The 16,451-nt window shown below is 43.2% G+C and overlaps 1 long non-coding RNA gene across 2 annotated transcripts; it reads right to left on the reverse strand.

Annotated features, from left to right (window-relative positions):
• Positions 1-1,263: 1,263 nt before the first annotated feature.
• On the reverse strand, positions 1,264-15,802 carry LOC132667188 (uncharacterized). 2 transcript variants are annotated; one of them, XR_009605031.3, is made up of 5 exons: positions 15,576-15,802; positions 13,543-13,623; positions 12,734-12,947; positions 6,856-7,059; positions 1,264-1,690 (listed from the first exon to the last, which is right to left on the reverse strand). It is a non-coding gene; the product is annotated as an uncharacterized LOC132667188 (long non-coding RNA). The 2 variants fall into 2 exon arrangements; XR_009605030.3 differs by having other exon boundaries at positions 12,381-12,947.
• Between the last annotated feature and the right edge of the window lie 649 nt (positions 15,803-16,451).

Genomic DNA, 16,451 nt, shown 5'->3' on the forward strand with positions numbered 1-16,451 from the left:
GAACTGTCTCCTGTCTTCACCTCCCCCTGCCCATGTCCACCACAGGAGAAGTGCTGAAGAAAACCCACTAGTCAAATTAACATTTGGTTACACTGGAGAGAGGACAGGCTCCCAGGAACTAGGGAGTCTGGAAAGAAGTAAAAACTACATTGCAGCCTCCCAAGAAGTTTTGCATTTCTCCATCTTAACCTTTTGTCTAGGGTGCAGTGCTGACGTCACTGGAAACTGGAGTGGGCAGGCTCAGCTTAGGGAGGGGAGAGACAGCTGGTGAATCAGCTGTGCTGCCTTACACTCCCCACTCTCCCTGTCCTGGCTCAGGGACTGTACCATATAAGGACTCCGGCTGGAGAAGGCAGTCCCACTGATTTGCATTAGGGCTCCCTTTAAATTGCATTTTGGGATTAGGTCACTGTTAACCAGCAAAAGAGAGACCCCAGAAAGGTTGGTCAGCATGAAGAAACCAGAGCCAATTGTGGTCTGCCAAGAGAAAGATGAGAAGAGGGGCAGACCCATCCAGCCACACAGCTCTTGGGAATGAAGACCAGAGCCTGAGAAAGCAGTGGGAGTGACTCTTAGACATGGTTGCAAGGGGAAGGATTGGGCAGAGGACCAGCCCACTCCTGCAGACTGCCTTCATTCCGGCCTCTGGCTGGCCCAGGGCTGCAGGAGCTTTATCCTGAGGCCGATTCAGACAGGGAAATAACTCCAAAATTCCAGATGTGAGAGATGGCTTCCCTGCAGGGGGTGAAGGTGGCCCTGATGCTGCTGAATGTACAGGAACCCTGCTGGTCAAGTGACAGTCTAGACTCTGAGAAATTCTGAAGTCAGGATGGGTTCACCCAGGTAGAACACAGCTTGTTAACTTCCAGCTCCCATCCCATCCATCCAGACTGGGTCAGCCCAGTGTGACACAGCAAGGCTGTGGGAATCCAGGGACACAGGAGAGGAGAGGGAGGTTGGGAAGTGATCTGGGAAAGTGGCTTTTAATGAATGGCCAATAAATTGCATCCAATTTGTAAAGAGTAACCAACTTTTTTGTTGTTGTTTCTGTAGTCTCTTTGCTGTAACTTTTTTTTTAAGGACCAGCTTGAATTATTTCATGGCACTTCTCTTTCTGTGTACCCCCTGATTTTGTTCAAAAAGACCAGCACCATGGAATACTCTATCGCTGTGAGAATGCACTACTCCATATGCAAAACGCAGACAAATCTCACAAACATAGAGTGGAGTGAAAGAAGGCAGACACAAAAGCGTACTGTGAAATCCCATTTATATCAAGCTCAGAAACAGGCAAAACCAATCTGTGATGTTAGAAGTCAGGATAGTGGTTCCTTTGTTGGCCTTAGCAACTGGGAGGGGCAGGAGGGCTTCAGGGGTGCTGGTGATGTACTAATTCTTTGTCTGGATGCTGTTTACATGGATATAGACGCACTGAGCTGTCCACTTATGGACATATTTCTGTATGTAGGCTACATTTCAATCAAGTTTCCTCAAACAAACAAACAAACAAAAAAAGGAACCAGAATGTAATCTTTGAAAGAAGCAGTGACAGGAGAGTAAACTCCTGTGCGCCGACCCAGAAATGAGCCTCTGAGGGTCCGTGTGACAGAAAACTTGATCTCCAGTTGCACTGTTATCTGCTGCTGGAAGGCTCTAAGAAACTTAGCTCCCCTGCGTCTCACATTCTCTGCTGCAGAACAAATGGGATGGAATCAGTTACATAATGTCAGAGACAAGATTCCTCTTCCTTACCTGTTCCAATGGAGCTGGAATATGATTTAATGTTCACTTTGCCTCTCATGTGATCTTCTTATGAAGGAACAGTCTTCAGGCTCACAGACCGATTCTTACACTGTCAAAATGTGCACACACACATCTGCACCCCTGGCGGTATTCAGCCCCTCTCAGCATTCAAGGTGTTAGCAGCGCCATGGTGCCTCGGAAGGATCTTTTCCATGTCTCTCTCCTTGCTTCTGACAGCCTCAGGCGTTCTTTGGCTTGGAGAATGCAAAACACAGACAAACCTCACAAACGTAGTGTGGAGCTACTGTGTTCAGGCAGCATTCTCCTGTGACTTCCCTCACGGGATCTTCCCTCTGTGCTTGTCTGTGTCTGTGTGTGTGACACCAGTCGTATTGGGTTAGGGCCCACCTAAATGACCTCATTTTAACCTGATGACCTCTGTAAAGATGACCTATTTCCAAATAAAGTCGCTTTCTGAGGTATTGGGGGCTAGGACTTCAACATCTGTTTTTTTGGGGGGGGGGCATTATTCAACTCATAAAAGCCAGTGATTAAAAGGCTTCAGGAAACCCTAAGGGAGCCCCCTGACTCCACATCCCACCAGGAAAGGTTAAGGATCCCAACTGAAGACCAAACACCAAGAGACTTGGATAAATTGTGATAATCTCCAGTTTGTATAGCGCCTCCCATTCCCAAAGCCCTTTCATGATTAAACATTTGATTTTTCACAGTTAGAAAGGCAGAAATGCAGGCTCTGGGGCCAGACTGCTTGGGTTGGAACCTCAGCTCCATCTGCTATTAGCTGCCTGACCCACATTGCCTCTGTGCCTCAGTTTTCTCATCTGTCAAATAGGGATGTGGCAAGAATCAAGTGAATTAACATAAGCCCTTCAAGCACGCCAGGTACACAGATAGCACTGATAAATGTTAGCTGCCAGAACAAAAAGCCAGGTAGCATTGTCTACATCTTACAGAGGAAGAAACTGGGGCACACAAGGCTAATTCAAAGCAGATCCAGAACTGAAACTCGGGCCTCTAGGATTTAGCAGTTAGTCAGTTAGATAACCTAACTGACTTGTTAGGTTATCCAGCATGACTTGATGTCGTCCATTTTTAGGTAAAAGTAACAACAATCACAGCTACCTTTTACTGGGCACTTACTAAGCACCAGGCATGGTCCTAAGTGCTTTACATATAGCATCTCATTTATTCCTCATAATAACCTATGAGGCAGATATTGTCCCTGTTTTAGAAAGGTGTAAATTAAGGCCTGAAATTTCAGGAGGCCAAGTTGGATCACCCAGCTGGTGATGAAGAGCCGGGATTTGGATGCCAGTCTCTGCAATGCCAGGGCCTGAGTTTTCAACCACTTAAACTCCATAACCTCTGGAAAGAAAACCAGCATACTTACTTTATACACAACTAAGGGCTGCCAGGATGGATGGGGTGATGTTTGTAAGTTCCCGAAGGGTCAAGAAGAAGCCAATCTAGGGGCACCAGGGTGGCTCAGTTGGTTCAGCATCCAACTCTTGATTTCAGCTCAGGTCATGACTTCATGGTTCGAGAATTCAAGCCCCGCATCAGGCTCTGCACTGACCATTTGGAGCCTGCTTGAGATTCTGTCTCCTTCTCTCTCTGCCCTTCCTCTGCTAGCTCTCTGTATCTTTCTCAAAATAAATAAAAATAAACTTTAAAAAAGCAGACTAAAGAGCCATTCTTAACCATCCTTCCCCCTTCTCCCTGCTGCTTCAGGCACTATACCCCAGTAAGTGTCCCAGATGCTCCCATGGAAAAGTTTGCAGATGGGTCCCCAGGAGCTTGGGGAGCCAGGCCTGGGAGTGGAGAGGCACCAGATAAGTGCTCGATTAGCCAGGCCGGAGGGATTGTCAGACGCTGCCAAAGAAACAGAGGAGATCCCAGTGCCAGAACCCAGAGGGAGCCGTGGTGCCCGGGCACAAAGACTTTGTGACACCTCTCAAATCTGTGAAGAGAGAGGGGAATGACTTCACATCTCGTCCTAGAAGGGGGAGTACTGCCCTTCACGGATGGCTTCAGATGGCCATGTAGGAACACCTGCCTGCTTTGGGATTTCAAGCAAAGGCCTAATCAAAGCAGTTCTTTGGAGGGCTCTGCTCAGGCTGGTCCCACATCCATCTCGATGCCCACACATGGTTGTGGCTGGCCGGCCAGACAGACACAACTGTTTTGGCTTCTGTCATTTCTTTTTTTCCCTCTATCGGCAGCACTGTACTCAGAGTCCTTGATCCTGTACTCAGAGTCCTTGATCCCAGCTCGCCTGATTAGGGTCCTCAGGACCCAGCACCCAGTCTGTGCCTCCTGGGGCCCCCTGGTGGAGGAGCAAAGGTTAAATGAATCATTTGAGTCATAAAATAAGACAGGTGTGGTTGTGGAGAAAGGGGAGAGAAGAGGAGGAAAAAAAATCATTGTGGATTTTTCCCCAACAGAATTTAAAGAGCTCTGTTGTGACTCTCTTTCTTGTCCCCCACTGGATGAATGATTTGCTGTGACTTAAGGAGCCACAAACACAACAGCTCTGACCCTGGAATGGACTTTGAAGGGGAAGCAAAGTAGAGAACTGGCCTCTTCCCTCGACTTCCATTTGGAGCACCCCACAACTCTCAGGGCATTTAGAAAGTAACACATTTAGCATTTTCCCAAAGGAATGTGAATTGTGGCCTCAGGAAAAGGTGTTTACTCCCATGGAGGTGGGATTTTTATTGCTAGTTTCAACATCAAGGAGGTGTGAAAGTTATGTACAAATCCTGACAATCAATACCACCTGAGGAAGGCCAGAAAGGGGCCCACAGGTCAGTGCTCAAATGTAAGGTGCACAGCTCAGAAGCGCCTGGGGATCGTGTGAAAATGCAGATTTTCAATCAGTAGGTCTGGGCTGGGGCCTGAGAGTCTGACATGCTGTTGTTGGTCAGAGGATCACTGGCTAAGAAATAATTCCAGCACTTTTCTTGGCATTCTCCTTCACACACACCTCCCCTAATCAAAAACAAAACAAAACAAAACAAAACAAAACAGGGAAACAGCATGGCCTAGAAGTGTCTTACATAATCCCAAATATTTGGGAAGGGACTGCCATATGATATTTAGAATTTCAATCTGCTCCCTCTCTGGACAAGAATGGGTTTATTATTATTATTTTTTTTTAATTTTTTAATGTTTATTGCTTTGAGAGAGACAGACTGCAAGCTGGGGAAGGGCAGAGAGAGAGGGAGACAGAGAATCCAAAGCAGGCTCCAGGCTCTGAGCTGTTAGCATGAAGCCTGATACGGGGTGCAAACCCACAAACCGTGAGATCATGACCTGAGCTGAAGTGGGCCACTTAACCGACTGAGCCACCCAGGCACCCCAAGAATGGATTTATTCTTGATCAGGTCAGATGGTCGAGCAAAGGATGAAGAAGGTTCCATAGAATATTAAGTAGTGTCAGAGAAAAAGAAGAAACAACAGTATTATAACTATTGTTTTTTGCTCTAAAATACATTCTTAAAGGTGGCTTTGACTGATACACAAGAAATACTAGAAATACTAGTATATATATACTATAATATATATATACTAAAAATACTAGAAAACATAATCGAAGGCAAATTTTATTTGTGCTTTGTATTTTTCTATATTTCCCAAATTTTCTACAAACCAACCTATATTGCTTCTTTTTTCTAATACATTTTATAAATGTTTACTCATTTTTGAGAGACAGAGTGTGAGAGGGGGAAGGGCAGAGAGCAAGAGGGACAGAAGATCCAAAGCAGGCTCTGTGTTGAAGGCAGAGAGCCCGATGCAGGGCTCGAACTCACAAACTGCAAGATCATAACCTGAGCTGAAGTTGGACACTCAGGTGCCCCCATGTTGCTTCTTTTTTGAAGGCTAAACTTGAAACATCCTGTACTGTCAAAATATATAGGCCTTTTCCCTGGTGCTAGGAACTAGAATGGAATCTGATATTGTATATACAGGTACACTCTGCAGATAACTAAACCTTTGGGATGGGTGAAGATAAGAATCTTCTGGTGTTTAGGAGACCATGCGAGCAGGGCAGGTCACTGAACCACTACGCAGCATGGAAAGAACCACAGAGAAGGCTTATGAGGAGCACCCAGTCTCTGCCTCCTGAGGTCACGCCGACCGCTTGCTGGCCCAAGGTCTGATTTATTTTAGTTTCTATAGCTTTAAGCAAAGCCAATTTGCATAAATGATGGTCTGCATCTTGATCCATGTTTACAAATCAATGAACAGACTACCTAAATCAATGAACTGTGATCTGGTACATTTTATAAGATGAGAAGAAGCAAGTTGGGCAGACGAAGGTTGCAGAGGGTAGAAGTAATCATGGAAATGGAACCTTCATAACTCAGTTTCACATCCCATGGCATTTCCTTTAAATCAGGATTCCCAATCTTCACAATTGCTAGGGCAGCATAACTTTAGATAACACAGTCCTCCCTAATCAGCACAGTGCTTTGTATACCATGGGCACTCGGGTTTTAAATACACTAATGTTTCTTTGATAATGGTCTGAGCATAGAGCACAGAGCAATTTTAGGAAATGGTCATCTTTTCCCACTGGTAGCAAAGAGGTTTACACAGGCAGTCACCCCAAACCTATCTGTTAAATGGAATAAAAGATTATTGAAGCACAAGAGGACTTGTTTTTATTATTTAAGAGGACTGAAATACTAAAACAGGTTACTAAGATATGGGAAAAGGGACAGCAATAAATGTAGCAATATTCTTTTTTTTTTAAATGTTCATTTACTTTTGAGAGAGAGAGACACAGCACGAGCAGGGTAGAGGCAGAGAGAGAAGGAGACACAGAATCTGAAGCAGGCTCAAAGTTCTGAGCTGTCAGCACAGAGCCCAACACGGGACTTGCACCCACAAACTGTGAGATCATGATCTGAGCCGAAGTCAGACGCTTAACTGACTGAGCCTCCCAGGCGCCCCTTCTTTTCTATTTAAACATATAGGATGGCTTTATAGGTTTCAAGTATGTGATTTCTAATGTTTGAGGAAATAAAATTCCAGGAGGGCCCATGCCTCCGTCTCTCCATCCACTGTTTGGGAACGAAGACTGACCTTCTGTTAGCATCTCAGCTGATCTCTTGGGTGCTTTTTGCCAGTCTCATTCAGTTTTGAATATTCTTTACCCTTCATGCTTGGGCTGCAAAGGTAATCATATGCAACATTTTGCTCTTTTGTCTCCAGTCCTTATTCCTCTAGGTCCTTTATTCCCTTGACCATGACCCTTTCCATCAGGTGTCCAGTACTTTCATGGCTTCTCTAGAAAAAAGGGAAAACTCTTTTATACAGAGGTACAAACAACTGATAACAATTTAGAGCAGCACAGATAGGTTCTTTTCCAGGCCAAATCAATTACAGACAAAATTTGTTCCTAAGGATCTGCTTGCTTATTTTTGATCCTCTGTTTTCAGTGTGAAGATGACCCTGGCTTCAAGAACGTCTTTCTGAGGCTCTCTATCAGCTCAGGAAAGGCTCCCTATCTTCAACTGTGCCTGACTCCTATACTTCTCTCCTTCTCACCATCCCACCAAAACTTACCCAACCTACCCCAGCCTTCCTTGTCTTCATCATACATTGACCAAATATACCAGTAGGTCCCCTTAATAGTGAGAATTGGGGACAAGTGCATTTTTGAGATGCTCTGCTCTTTGGTCCAGGGGCCCAGTAAAGCTTGATGACAAATGAGTTAAGCTGTGGCCTAGGTGGTCCAGTCTCAATTCCAAAACACCTTCCTCTGGCCCTATGGGCATCAGTGACTCACCAGCAGTCTGGGAGGACCAAATTGCTCCCCAAGTAAAGCAGATAAGATGAAAACACAGAGTGGTATTTGCTGGGGTGGATCCTTGCCCATTCAGTGTGTTTGCATTGTCTACTTTTGATCCAAGGTCCCTGGCTGAGCAAATTGATACAAGACCAATTAAATTTCCACTGCAGGGGATTCAGCAGATGTCCAATGCTTCTGCTGTACTGAAGCGTACTCCCTGACTGCCTTGCTAATGGTAAGTGGGCCTTGAAACATACATATCACGTTGGAAGAACCAAGAGACTAGATGCAGGGCTCAGCACCCCTTTTCCTGGGCAAAAGCCAAACCTAAGTCCCCACAAGTTTGCCATATCTTACCACTATCCTACACCAACCTCCGTAATTAATTATGAAAAGCAGTCTGTTGTAGAGAAAAGCAGCTGGGAAGACTCTCAGACACCCTGACTTCTAGGGTGTGTTAGCACCAGCAGCTAATGAAAACAGTGTTTTATTCATTTGCTGTTGGAGGCAGCATGAGGTGGAGTTCTCAGACCCAGGTCACAAAGATAATGACCTTGAGAAGGTAACTCTCTGCAAGCAGGAGAGAAGTCTTCCATCTTTGTCATACCAGGCTGCAGTGGTGTCTGGGCTGGCACTGCAAGGCCCCCAGTTGAGAGTATAGGTTGGGGGCTGGTCAGCAGTTTGAGCTATGGCAGGCCACATAACCTCTAGAACTTTCCAGGGGAATCCTCCTAACAAATAGTCACCCAGATCTGACTCATCCTTAGCTTACTGAAGGCTACTGACAAGAATGGGTCTCCCACTCTTCCCGAGGATGCTTGATCGGGGCAACTGGGATGTGTGTCTGTTTGGGGTGGGGGATACCATTTACTTTCTGATCTGAGAGTAAATATGACTGAACCAAAAAAGGGTCTCAGATGTGTAAGTTACAGGCACACATAAATGTTACCAGTTTACCTCTTAAATATTTATCAGCCTAAAGTTACTTATCTTGAGAGGCCATATAACACAGTGGTGAAACCCACAGTCTTTGGCACCTAATGGATCTGGGTTTGAATTCCAACTATACTCACTGTGTGGTCTTGGGCAAGTTACTTAATTTTCCAGGCCTCACCTCCCTGATAGTAAGATCGAGGTGATGATAATGAAACAGTACCTTCCAAATAGAGTTACTATTAAGACTGAATGAGCTCATGTAATCTAAGTGGTAGAACAGTGCACTATTAGTAAGTGCTCAGCTATCATCTTGGGAATATGAAAGGTCATCATTTTTCAGTAAAAGTCAGGTTTACTTAGATGTAATTTATGTATAATGAAATTCACTCCTTTTGGTGTACATTTCTGTAAGTTTTAATAAACTTATACAATCATGTAACCACCACCACAATCAAGATACATCACCCCAAAAAGTTCCTTGGTGCCCCTTTTTCATCGACCCCTCTCCTCAACCCTAGCCTTAGACAACTACTGATCTGTTTTCTGTCCCTATAGTTTTACCTTTTCCTGAATGTCATACAATAAATAGCAGAAAACTCATCATTTTTAAAGGCTGACATATGTGACAACCAATGAATTTCTAAGTATATTAAAGAATCAAGTTACAATTTTCATTCCAAATCAGATGATATATTTCCTGTTGACTTATAGAAGAGGTATATTATTTTTCAATGCCTCCTGAATTAGTTCCTTTATGGGTAAGTGGATCTTTCTCATATGCTATCTCATCAGTCATTACATCTCAACCTTGAGGCTGGAGTTGGCAAGGAGCAGGATATGACATAAAGGAGATCTCAGGTATTCAGAAAAGCAAAATAAAATGGAGATAGAGTCACTTGAGGCAGGAAGTGAATTATATGGTTCTCCATCTCTCCATTTTAGGGGAAGTCTGGGGAGTTGTAGAGAGTAATGCCAAGGACAGGGGCATTTTGTTTGTTTGTTTGTTTGTTTGTTTTTTCAATCTATGACTTGGACTCTGGAATGAGTTTGCCTTGCAACCTGTCCTGCACAAAGTCTAGGAGTTGGCCACTCCTAAGTAAACTTGGTGGCATAATGACCATCTTGGTTCCCATATGGTATGGAGGGGCTCCTGAAGCTCCCCCACGAAGTGAGAGGAAAGAAAGTAGCTAACTGGAGAATGGCCCACTGTGACAGAGGGAAATGACCCTACAGCAGACAACATGGGCTAATCACCTAGACCAAGAACTAGATACAGGACAGTTTTGGAGGGGCTCACTAACAAGAGCCTGGCAAACCAAAGTATCCAGGAATTACCCCTACACCCTGGCCAAGAGGCCAGATGTTGAAGCACGCCTATAGTCAACTTAGCTGTAGGCAAAGTCAGGAGGGAAGGCAGTAGGCAATGGTGGGGATCTGAGCTGTTCGAGTCCCATGATAATTCAGGTAATACACCCCTCACCACAATCCCATCTTATGGAAGCACAGGAGAGGGCAAGGACACTGACAAGACCAAGCCTTTCTCCTCAAGTACTGTTTGAACTGTTGTAGCAGACTAAGGTGACCCAGTGGGCCAGGGCTTGTGAGAAAGTCACAAGCTGTTGTCCCAGCCCACTTGAGTGTAAGGCGTGTGACTCTCCAGCCCCAGTACACTCCCATCACACTTTCACAGCTACTTTATCCTCATTTCTCATCTATTACCTCTTGGAAGTGGCCCCTGAGACTGCAGCTTTAAGAATCTTGGTCTTGTGGGGTGCCTGGGTGGCTCAGTTGGTTAAGCATCCAACTCTTGATTTCGGCTCAAGTCATAATCTCATGCTTCATGGGATATAGCCCAAGTCAGGCTCCATGCTGACAGCATGGAATCTGCTTGGGATTCTCTCTCTCTCTCTCTCTCTGTCTCTCTCTCTCTGCCACACCCCCACTTGCACACTCAAGCACGTGCGCTCTCTCTCTTTCTCTCAAAATAAATAAATAAACTTTAAAAAAAAAAGAATCTTGGTCTTGGAATATTAGTCAACCATTAAAAAAACAACAACGAAATCTTGCCATTTGCAACAAAAAAAGTATAATGCTAAGTGAAATACGTCAGTCAGAGAAAGGCAAATACTATATGATTTCACTCATACATGGAATTTAAGAAACAAATGAACAAAGGAAAAAAGAGATAAATCAAAATGTAGACTCTTGGGTCACCTGGGTGGCTCAGTTGATTAAGCATCCAACTTCAGTTCAGGTCATAATCTTGCGGTTCATGAATTTGAGCCCCACGTTGGACTCTGTGCACAGAACCTGCTTTAGATCCTCTGTCTCCCTCTCTCTCTGCCCCTTCCCTGCTCATGCACTCTCTCTCTCTCTCTCTCTCCAAAATAAATAAATATTAAAAAAAAAGAAGAAGAAGACTCTTAACTATAGAGAACAACACGATGGTTTCTAGAGGGGAGGTGAGCGAAGGGATGGGTGAAATAGGTAATGGGGATTAAAAGTATATTTATGGTAATGAGCACTGAATAATGCACAAAATTACTGAATCACTATTATTGCACACCTGAAACTAATATAACACTGGACTTTCAAAATATAAGTCTTTCAAAACATAATACTGGACTTTCAAAAATGTTTAAAAATAGAATCTTGGTCTTACAACTTCTACATAAGCTGGACATTTTAAGGAATAGTGAAATGCATCCCTCTGTAAATAATGATTTTTTTTTTTTAAGTTTGTAACTCAAGGGGATGCCTGAGTGACTCAGTTGGCGGAGCGTCAGACTTTTGATTTCGGCTCAGGTTATGATCTCATGGTTCATGAGATGGAGCCCTGAGTCAGGCTCTGCACTATCAGCTTGCTTGGGATTCTCTCCCTCCCCCTCTCTCTGCCCTTCCCCCACTCACATGTGCACGCATGTGCTCACACTCTCTCTCAACATAAATAGATTTTTAAAAGTTTGTAACTCAGATAAGCACTCCACAGCTCATCTTTAAGTTCAAGATTTTATCATTCAGATTTCTTCAAATTTCTCCCTTTCTTTTGGATACACTTGAAGGTACATGGTGCCATTAGATGCATTTATGCATTTCCACAGAGCAAACATGAGCTTTTTATAATGAGCAACTGTAATGGGATTTGGCTTCTAGGAGAAGATTAAGAAAATGATTATAAATAATAGGAAGACCAAATGCCCTTTATTTGAGAGCAAATAAACTTTAAATGTTAGGGCAGATTACAATGCCACAGTGATAAAGTAATTAGTAGTTCCTATTGAAACAAGCTTAATCCAAGGGAAATTCCATAACCAATTATATTTCCCATGTGTAACTGGGCAGGAAAATACGACATTTAAGAAGGCAGAAAAGGAACTTCTTTGTAGGCCTCCATTAAAACTGGATGTTGGAACACGAATGCACTCCAAAGTATATCATTATTTTTTGCACTTTTTTATCACTCTGAAGTGAAGAAACCAATCTAGGAAAAAGGTGAGAGTCAGCATTTTGAAATGCATTGGAAAATTGTAAATTATGAGAGCTATTGATAAAGCTGGTATTTATAGCTCTATCAAGGATTTTATATTGTTTACATCTGGATTGCAGACTCAAAGCCCACTAACCTATTCCAACTTATTAATGCTGTTTCCTTGTTCAGTGTCAACTACACATGAGACAAAGATGATCTGAGTGGGTCACTTGGGTCAAGATTTAAAATACAGCTACTTAAAATAAAGGCTTCCCAAGCTAGATTGTATGTTTTGATATAAACTGCATCTGAATTGGTATCACTGAGGATGTATCTTTGCTATTCATCTACAAACACAAATACTTATGAATGATATCAGATAGTGCCTGGGCATATAAATTGTCCACTCACCTGTTGAATTTCTGATTCTAAAAACTTTGGAAGAGTTTTCCCCAAAACGCCTCCTTTAGATTCTATGGTTGAGAGAAACAAAATCAAACAGGAAGCATGGACAATTGTCTTTGAGCATATCAGTCCACTCTCTCTACACTACCCCCTCACCTCCACCAGGTCTTAGTTTCCCCTTCCTTTAGTGAGGTCTTCAGTTTCATCCAGTCACTTACTGACTTACTCACTTATTTGTCTTATTAGCTACCTATTGCTGTGTAAGAAATTATCCCCAAGACTTAGTGGCTTAAAACTACACACATTTGTTATCTCTTAGTTTCTGAGGGTTAGGAGTTGAGGCATGCTTAGCTAAGTACTCAGCTTCAGGGTCTCTCACAAGGCTGTAATCAAGGTGTTGGCCAGGGCAGGGATCTCATCTGAAGGTTGACTGGGTGAAGCACCCATTCCCAGACTCATGTGGTTGTTGCCAGGATTCAATTCCTTGAGCTTTTCCAACATGTGAGCTTGCTTCATCAAAGCATATAAGGTGAGAAGGTGATCAGCAAGATGGAAGTTGCAGTCTTATGTAACCTAATAATGGAAATGACATACCCTCAACGTTGCTGAATTCTATTGGTTAGAAGCAAGTTACTCCAGGTAACGTAGGCTGTGAATACTAGCAGGTGGGGAAAATTGGGGACATTTTAAAAGTTGCCAATCACATTTATGAAGAATTTTTTGAGCACTTCTTAGGTGCCTGACACTGTGCTAGGTGCAGAGAATACAGTGGAGAACTTCCTTCTCTCATCAGAACTCATAACCTATCAAGGGCACTGGGTGGCTCAGTTGGTTGAGCATCTGACTTCTGCTCAGGTCATGACTTATGGTTCCTGGGTTCAAGCCCCATGTCAGGCTTTGCACTGATTGTTTTGGATTCTCTGTCTTCCCCTCTCTGTGTCCCTCCTCCTCTGGCACACCTTTTCTCTCAAAAATAAATAAACATTAAAAAAAATTAGAACTCACAATCTATCTGGGGGAAAAGGAGCAGTCCTTGAATAGATTATTGCAATTGTGATAAGCCCACTAAATTAGAAATACAGGAAACAAAGGAGCCGTCCTGGTCTAGGCTGAGGGAGATAGGATGTCAGAAAGGGACATTTCAATGGAAACTCAAAGAAGGACTCACCCAGAAAAGGAGGAAGAACATTTCCCAGGCAGAGGGAACGGCCTTTGCAAAGATCTTCAGGCAAGATTTGAGGAAGAGTAGCTGGAATATAGAGACAGAGACAGTGGGAAGAGTAAGAGGAGGAAGTAGGGTCTTGTCTGCTATATTCAGGAGGTTGGTTCATAGTCAATGACCAAAGGAAAGCCCTTGAGAAGTGATTCGTAAGATCTCTTTGGCCACCTTTCTCCTTCTTCTGCAGGTCTCCTCTCTACTGGCCTAGGGTCAGTCTTGTGGCTACGACCATGCTCCGTGACACTACTAAGTGGCCTGACTCTCCTTTATCCTGTAACAATATCCTGCTAAGATTGTATCATATAGTCCCAAAGGCTCTTCTTCTTTCCACCTCCAGGATTTTTCTGGCAATTTTCAAACAAAACCATGGTAAACTCTTATTATATAAAACAGACAAAAGCAGAACCACTCGGATCAAAGACAGTTATAGGAGGAGGAAGGACACTTGGGAATGCTCTCCCTCACATCTCCATGGGGGGTCCCCAAGACACCTGTCTGGAGTTCCAGGACTCCAGTTTTGGAAACATGCACCTGGGCCCCAACTTTGTCAACTATTATTCCCAAGGACCCTTTCTGTCAATAAATTTTTATTGGAATCCTTGCAACATATTAGACATGTAGTAGGCACGTAGAACAGAAGGGGATTAAGACAGCTCTTCCCTCTATACCTCAAATTGTCTGTACACTTATAGAAGGAGGATCTGAGCAGAGAACACTCTTTGTATCCTATCTCAGCGTGTTTCCTCCCTACCAAGGCTCTGCACAGAAAATGCGGCAGCAGCCTTTGACCTCCAATCTGATTTCAGAGTCTTAGACTTGAGTCAGCCATCAGGTCTAGCATGTTCTGTTGGTCTCTGGGATCCTGCCCAATATGCCTCAAACAATCCCGAATTCTAGGGTGAGATGGCTTCCATTTGCTGGTTGATTACCAGGGATTTGACTAATCCTTCATAATTAACAACTAAAAGCTCATACCAGTCCTGAAACAGTAAATTCAAAAAATTCAAAGTCTTAAAACAGTAAAAGGTGCAATGGTAGGCCAAGGCTATGGAACATCAGAACAACAAGCCCGGATGTTGGGTTGTGCAAGCCAAGCAGTCTGTTGTTTAATTGTTTTATCTCTGCGTGACTCATTTGGCATGTTTTAGCTTAGACTCAGGCCAGGTTTTAATAAAAACAGCAAAAGGATCCAGCTCAACTTTCTCCTCCTCCAGAAGATCTTCCCTCCAAACAAAAAGTAAGCTCTATCTCTGTCCTACAAACTGAGATCACCTCTTGATTTTCTGACCTATTGCAGAATACTGGAACAGTATTTTGGGATACCTACACTTCTTAAAATGTTTTATTAAAATTTTTATTAAAATTTTTCTTCTCAAGTGATGTGCTTTACCTGAGTAAATCTTAAACTCCTTCCAGGCTCAGGGAATGCTTTACTCATGTTGGTATTTATGGTCCTTTCCCACCTCCAGTCGACTTAGCACTGTGTCATACAAATAGGCACTCTATAAATATTTGTATGTGAATGAATAACCATGGGCCACCCCATGTATTATACAGCTAGTCTCATTGACTTGAAGGTGACCTAGCTGGGGCATTTGTGAGGGACACGAGTTCTGGAGGCAGTCTGGGTGGGCAGCATATGGTTCACAGCTGGCAGGCAACATTCACAGACCCCTGGCCAAGTATGTGTGAAAGTCAACATCTTTATGCCTTGGGGGAAAAGGTCACTGATTAAACCTGCACGGAGGGTGATTATCATTTACTTAACCCCAACCTGGACTACATATCACCAGGCTTCACTTGCACCCTTACCTTAGTTGTAATTTAACCATTTTTGCAACATTTCACTTTACACAAGAGCGCATTCCCTGAAAACAACCAACCAGAGGATTCTACTAAAAGCAGCATGGTTTTTATTTCCTTTCAACTTTTGCTGTTTAGTTAGACTACAGGCAATTCGAATTTCATCTCCTTCAACTTACGTGAAACGTTGAAGAGGAGGTAATATAACCAGAGTGTCGTGAAGCTCTTATTCAAATCAGGATTTGCTTTGTATGAGACTTCATGTTCTGAGCCATGGATAACCATGTCAGAAGGGGGTTAGGCTTCCATTCTTTGGACAGGCCCTCCCGGCTTTATGACTGTGGGTGACTCACTCAACCTTCTGGCAACTTTCTTCCTGCCACTAAAAAGGTGAGAAACAGAGTAGGGATATTATGAATTACTTCTTAGGCTTAAGGGTATTATGAGAATGAATTGCTTTTTGTCCATCCCTTCTAGGAAAAAGATACACAAAAAGTGTGAACTTCTGGACTCACCTTTTCCATAAACTGGATCCTGTTCCTATTTCCCCTACTTCTAGCAAGAGGACTATTAACTACTTAACACCTTTCCAGAGGCAACCAGTTTAGTCTTAGCAAGTCTTCCTTGCCAAAACCTATGCATCTGTCCTTTTTTGTATACCTCATTCATTCACTTAGTGACTATTACTGACCATCAGTGAAATGCATGCCACTGTATTAGTTGCAATTGATAGAAACAAGTATAAGACTAAGAAATGGATAGAAATAAGAAATAAGACTTGGTTCTCACCATTAAGAAGCCTACAAAGCTTTTTAAGGGTCACAGTTACCAACTGTTTCTGTGTTTTTTCCTTATACGTGAGAAGTTGAAGTTCCAAGTCTAATCTCCCGTCTGCAATCTCTTACTTATTTTCTCTATAAAGCACTTCAATGACAAATTATTATTTCTAAATAAACATTATAATCATGTCATTTCATGGAGATAAAAAAACATTTTTTTGAGAGAGAGAGAGAGAATGGGAGGGGCAGAGAGAGACAGAATCCTAAGCAGGGATT

The sequence above is a fragment of the Panthera onca genome, chromosome B2 (genome assembly GCF_046562875.1).
Source record: "Panthera onca isolate mPanOnc1 chromosome B2, mPanOnc1 haplotype 2, whole genome shotgun sequence".
NCBI lineage: Eukaryota > Metazoa > Chordata > Mammalia > Carnivora > Felidae > Panthera > Panthera onca.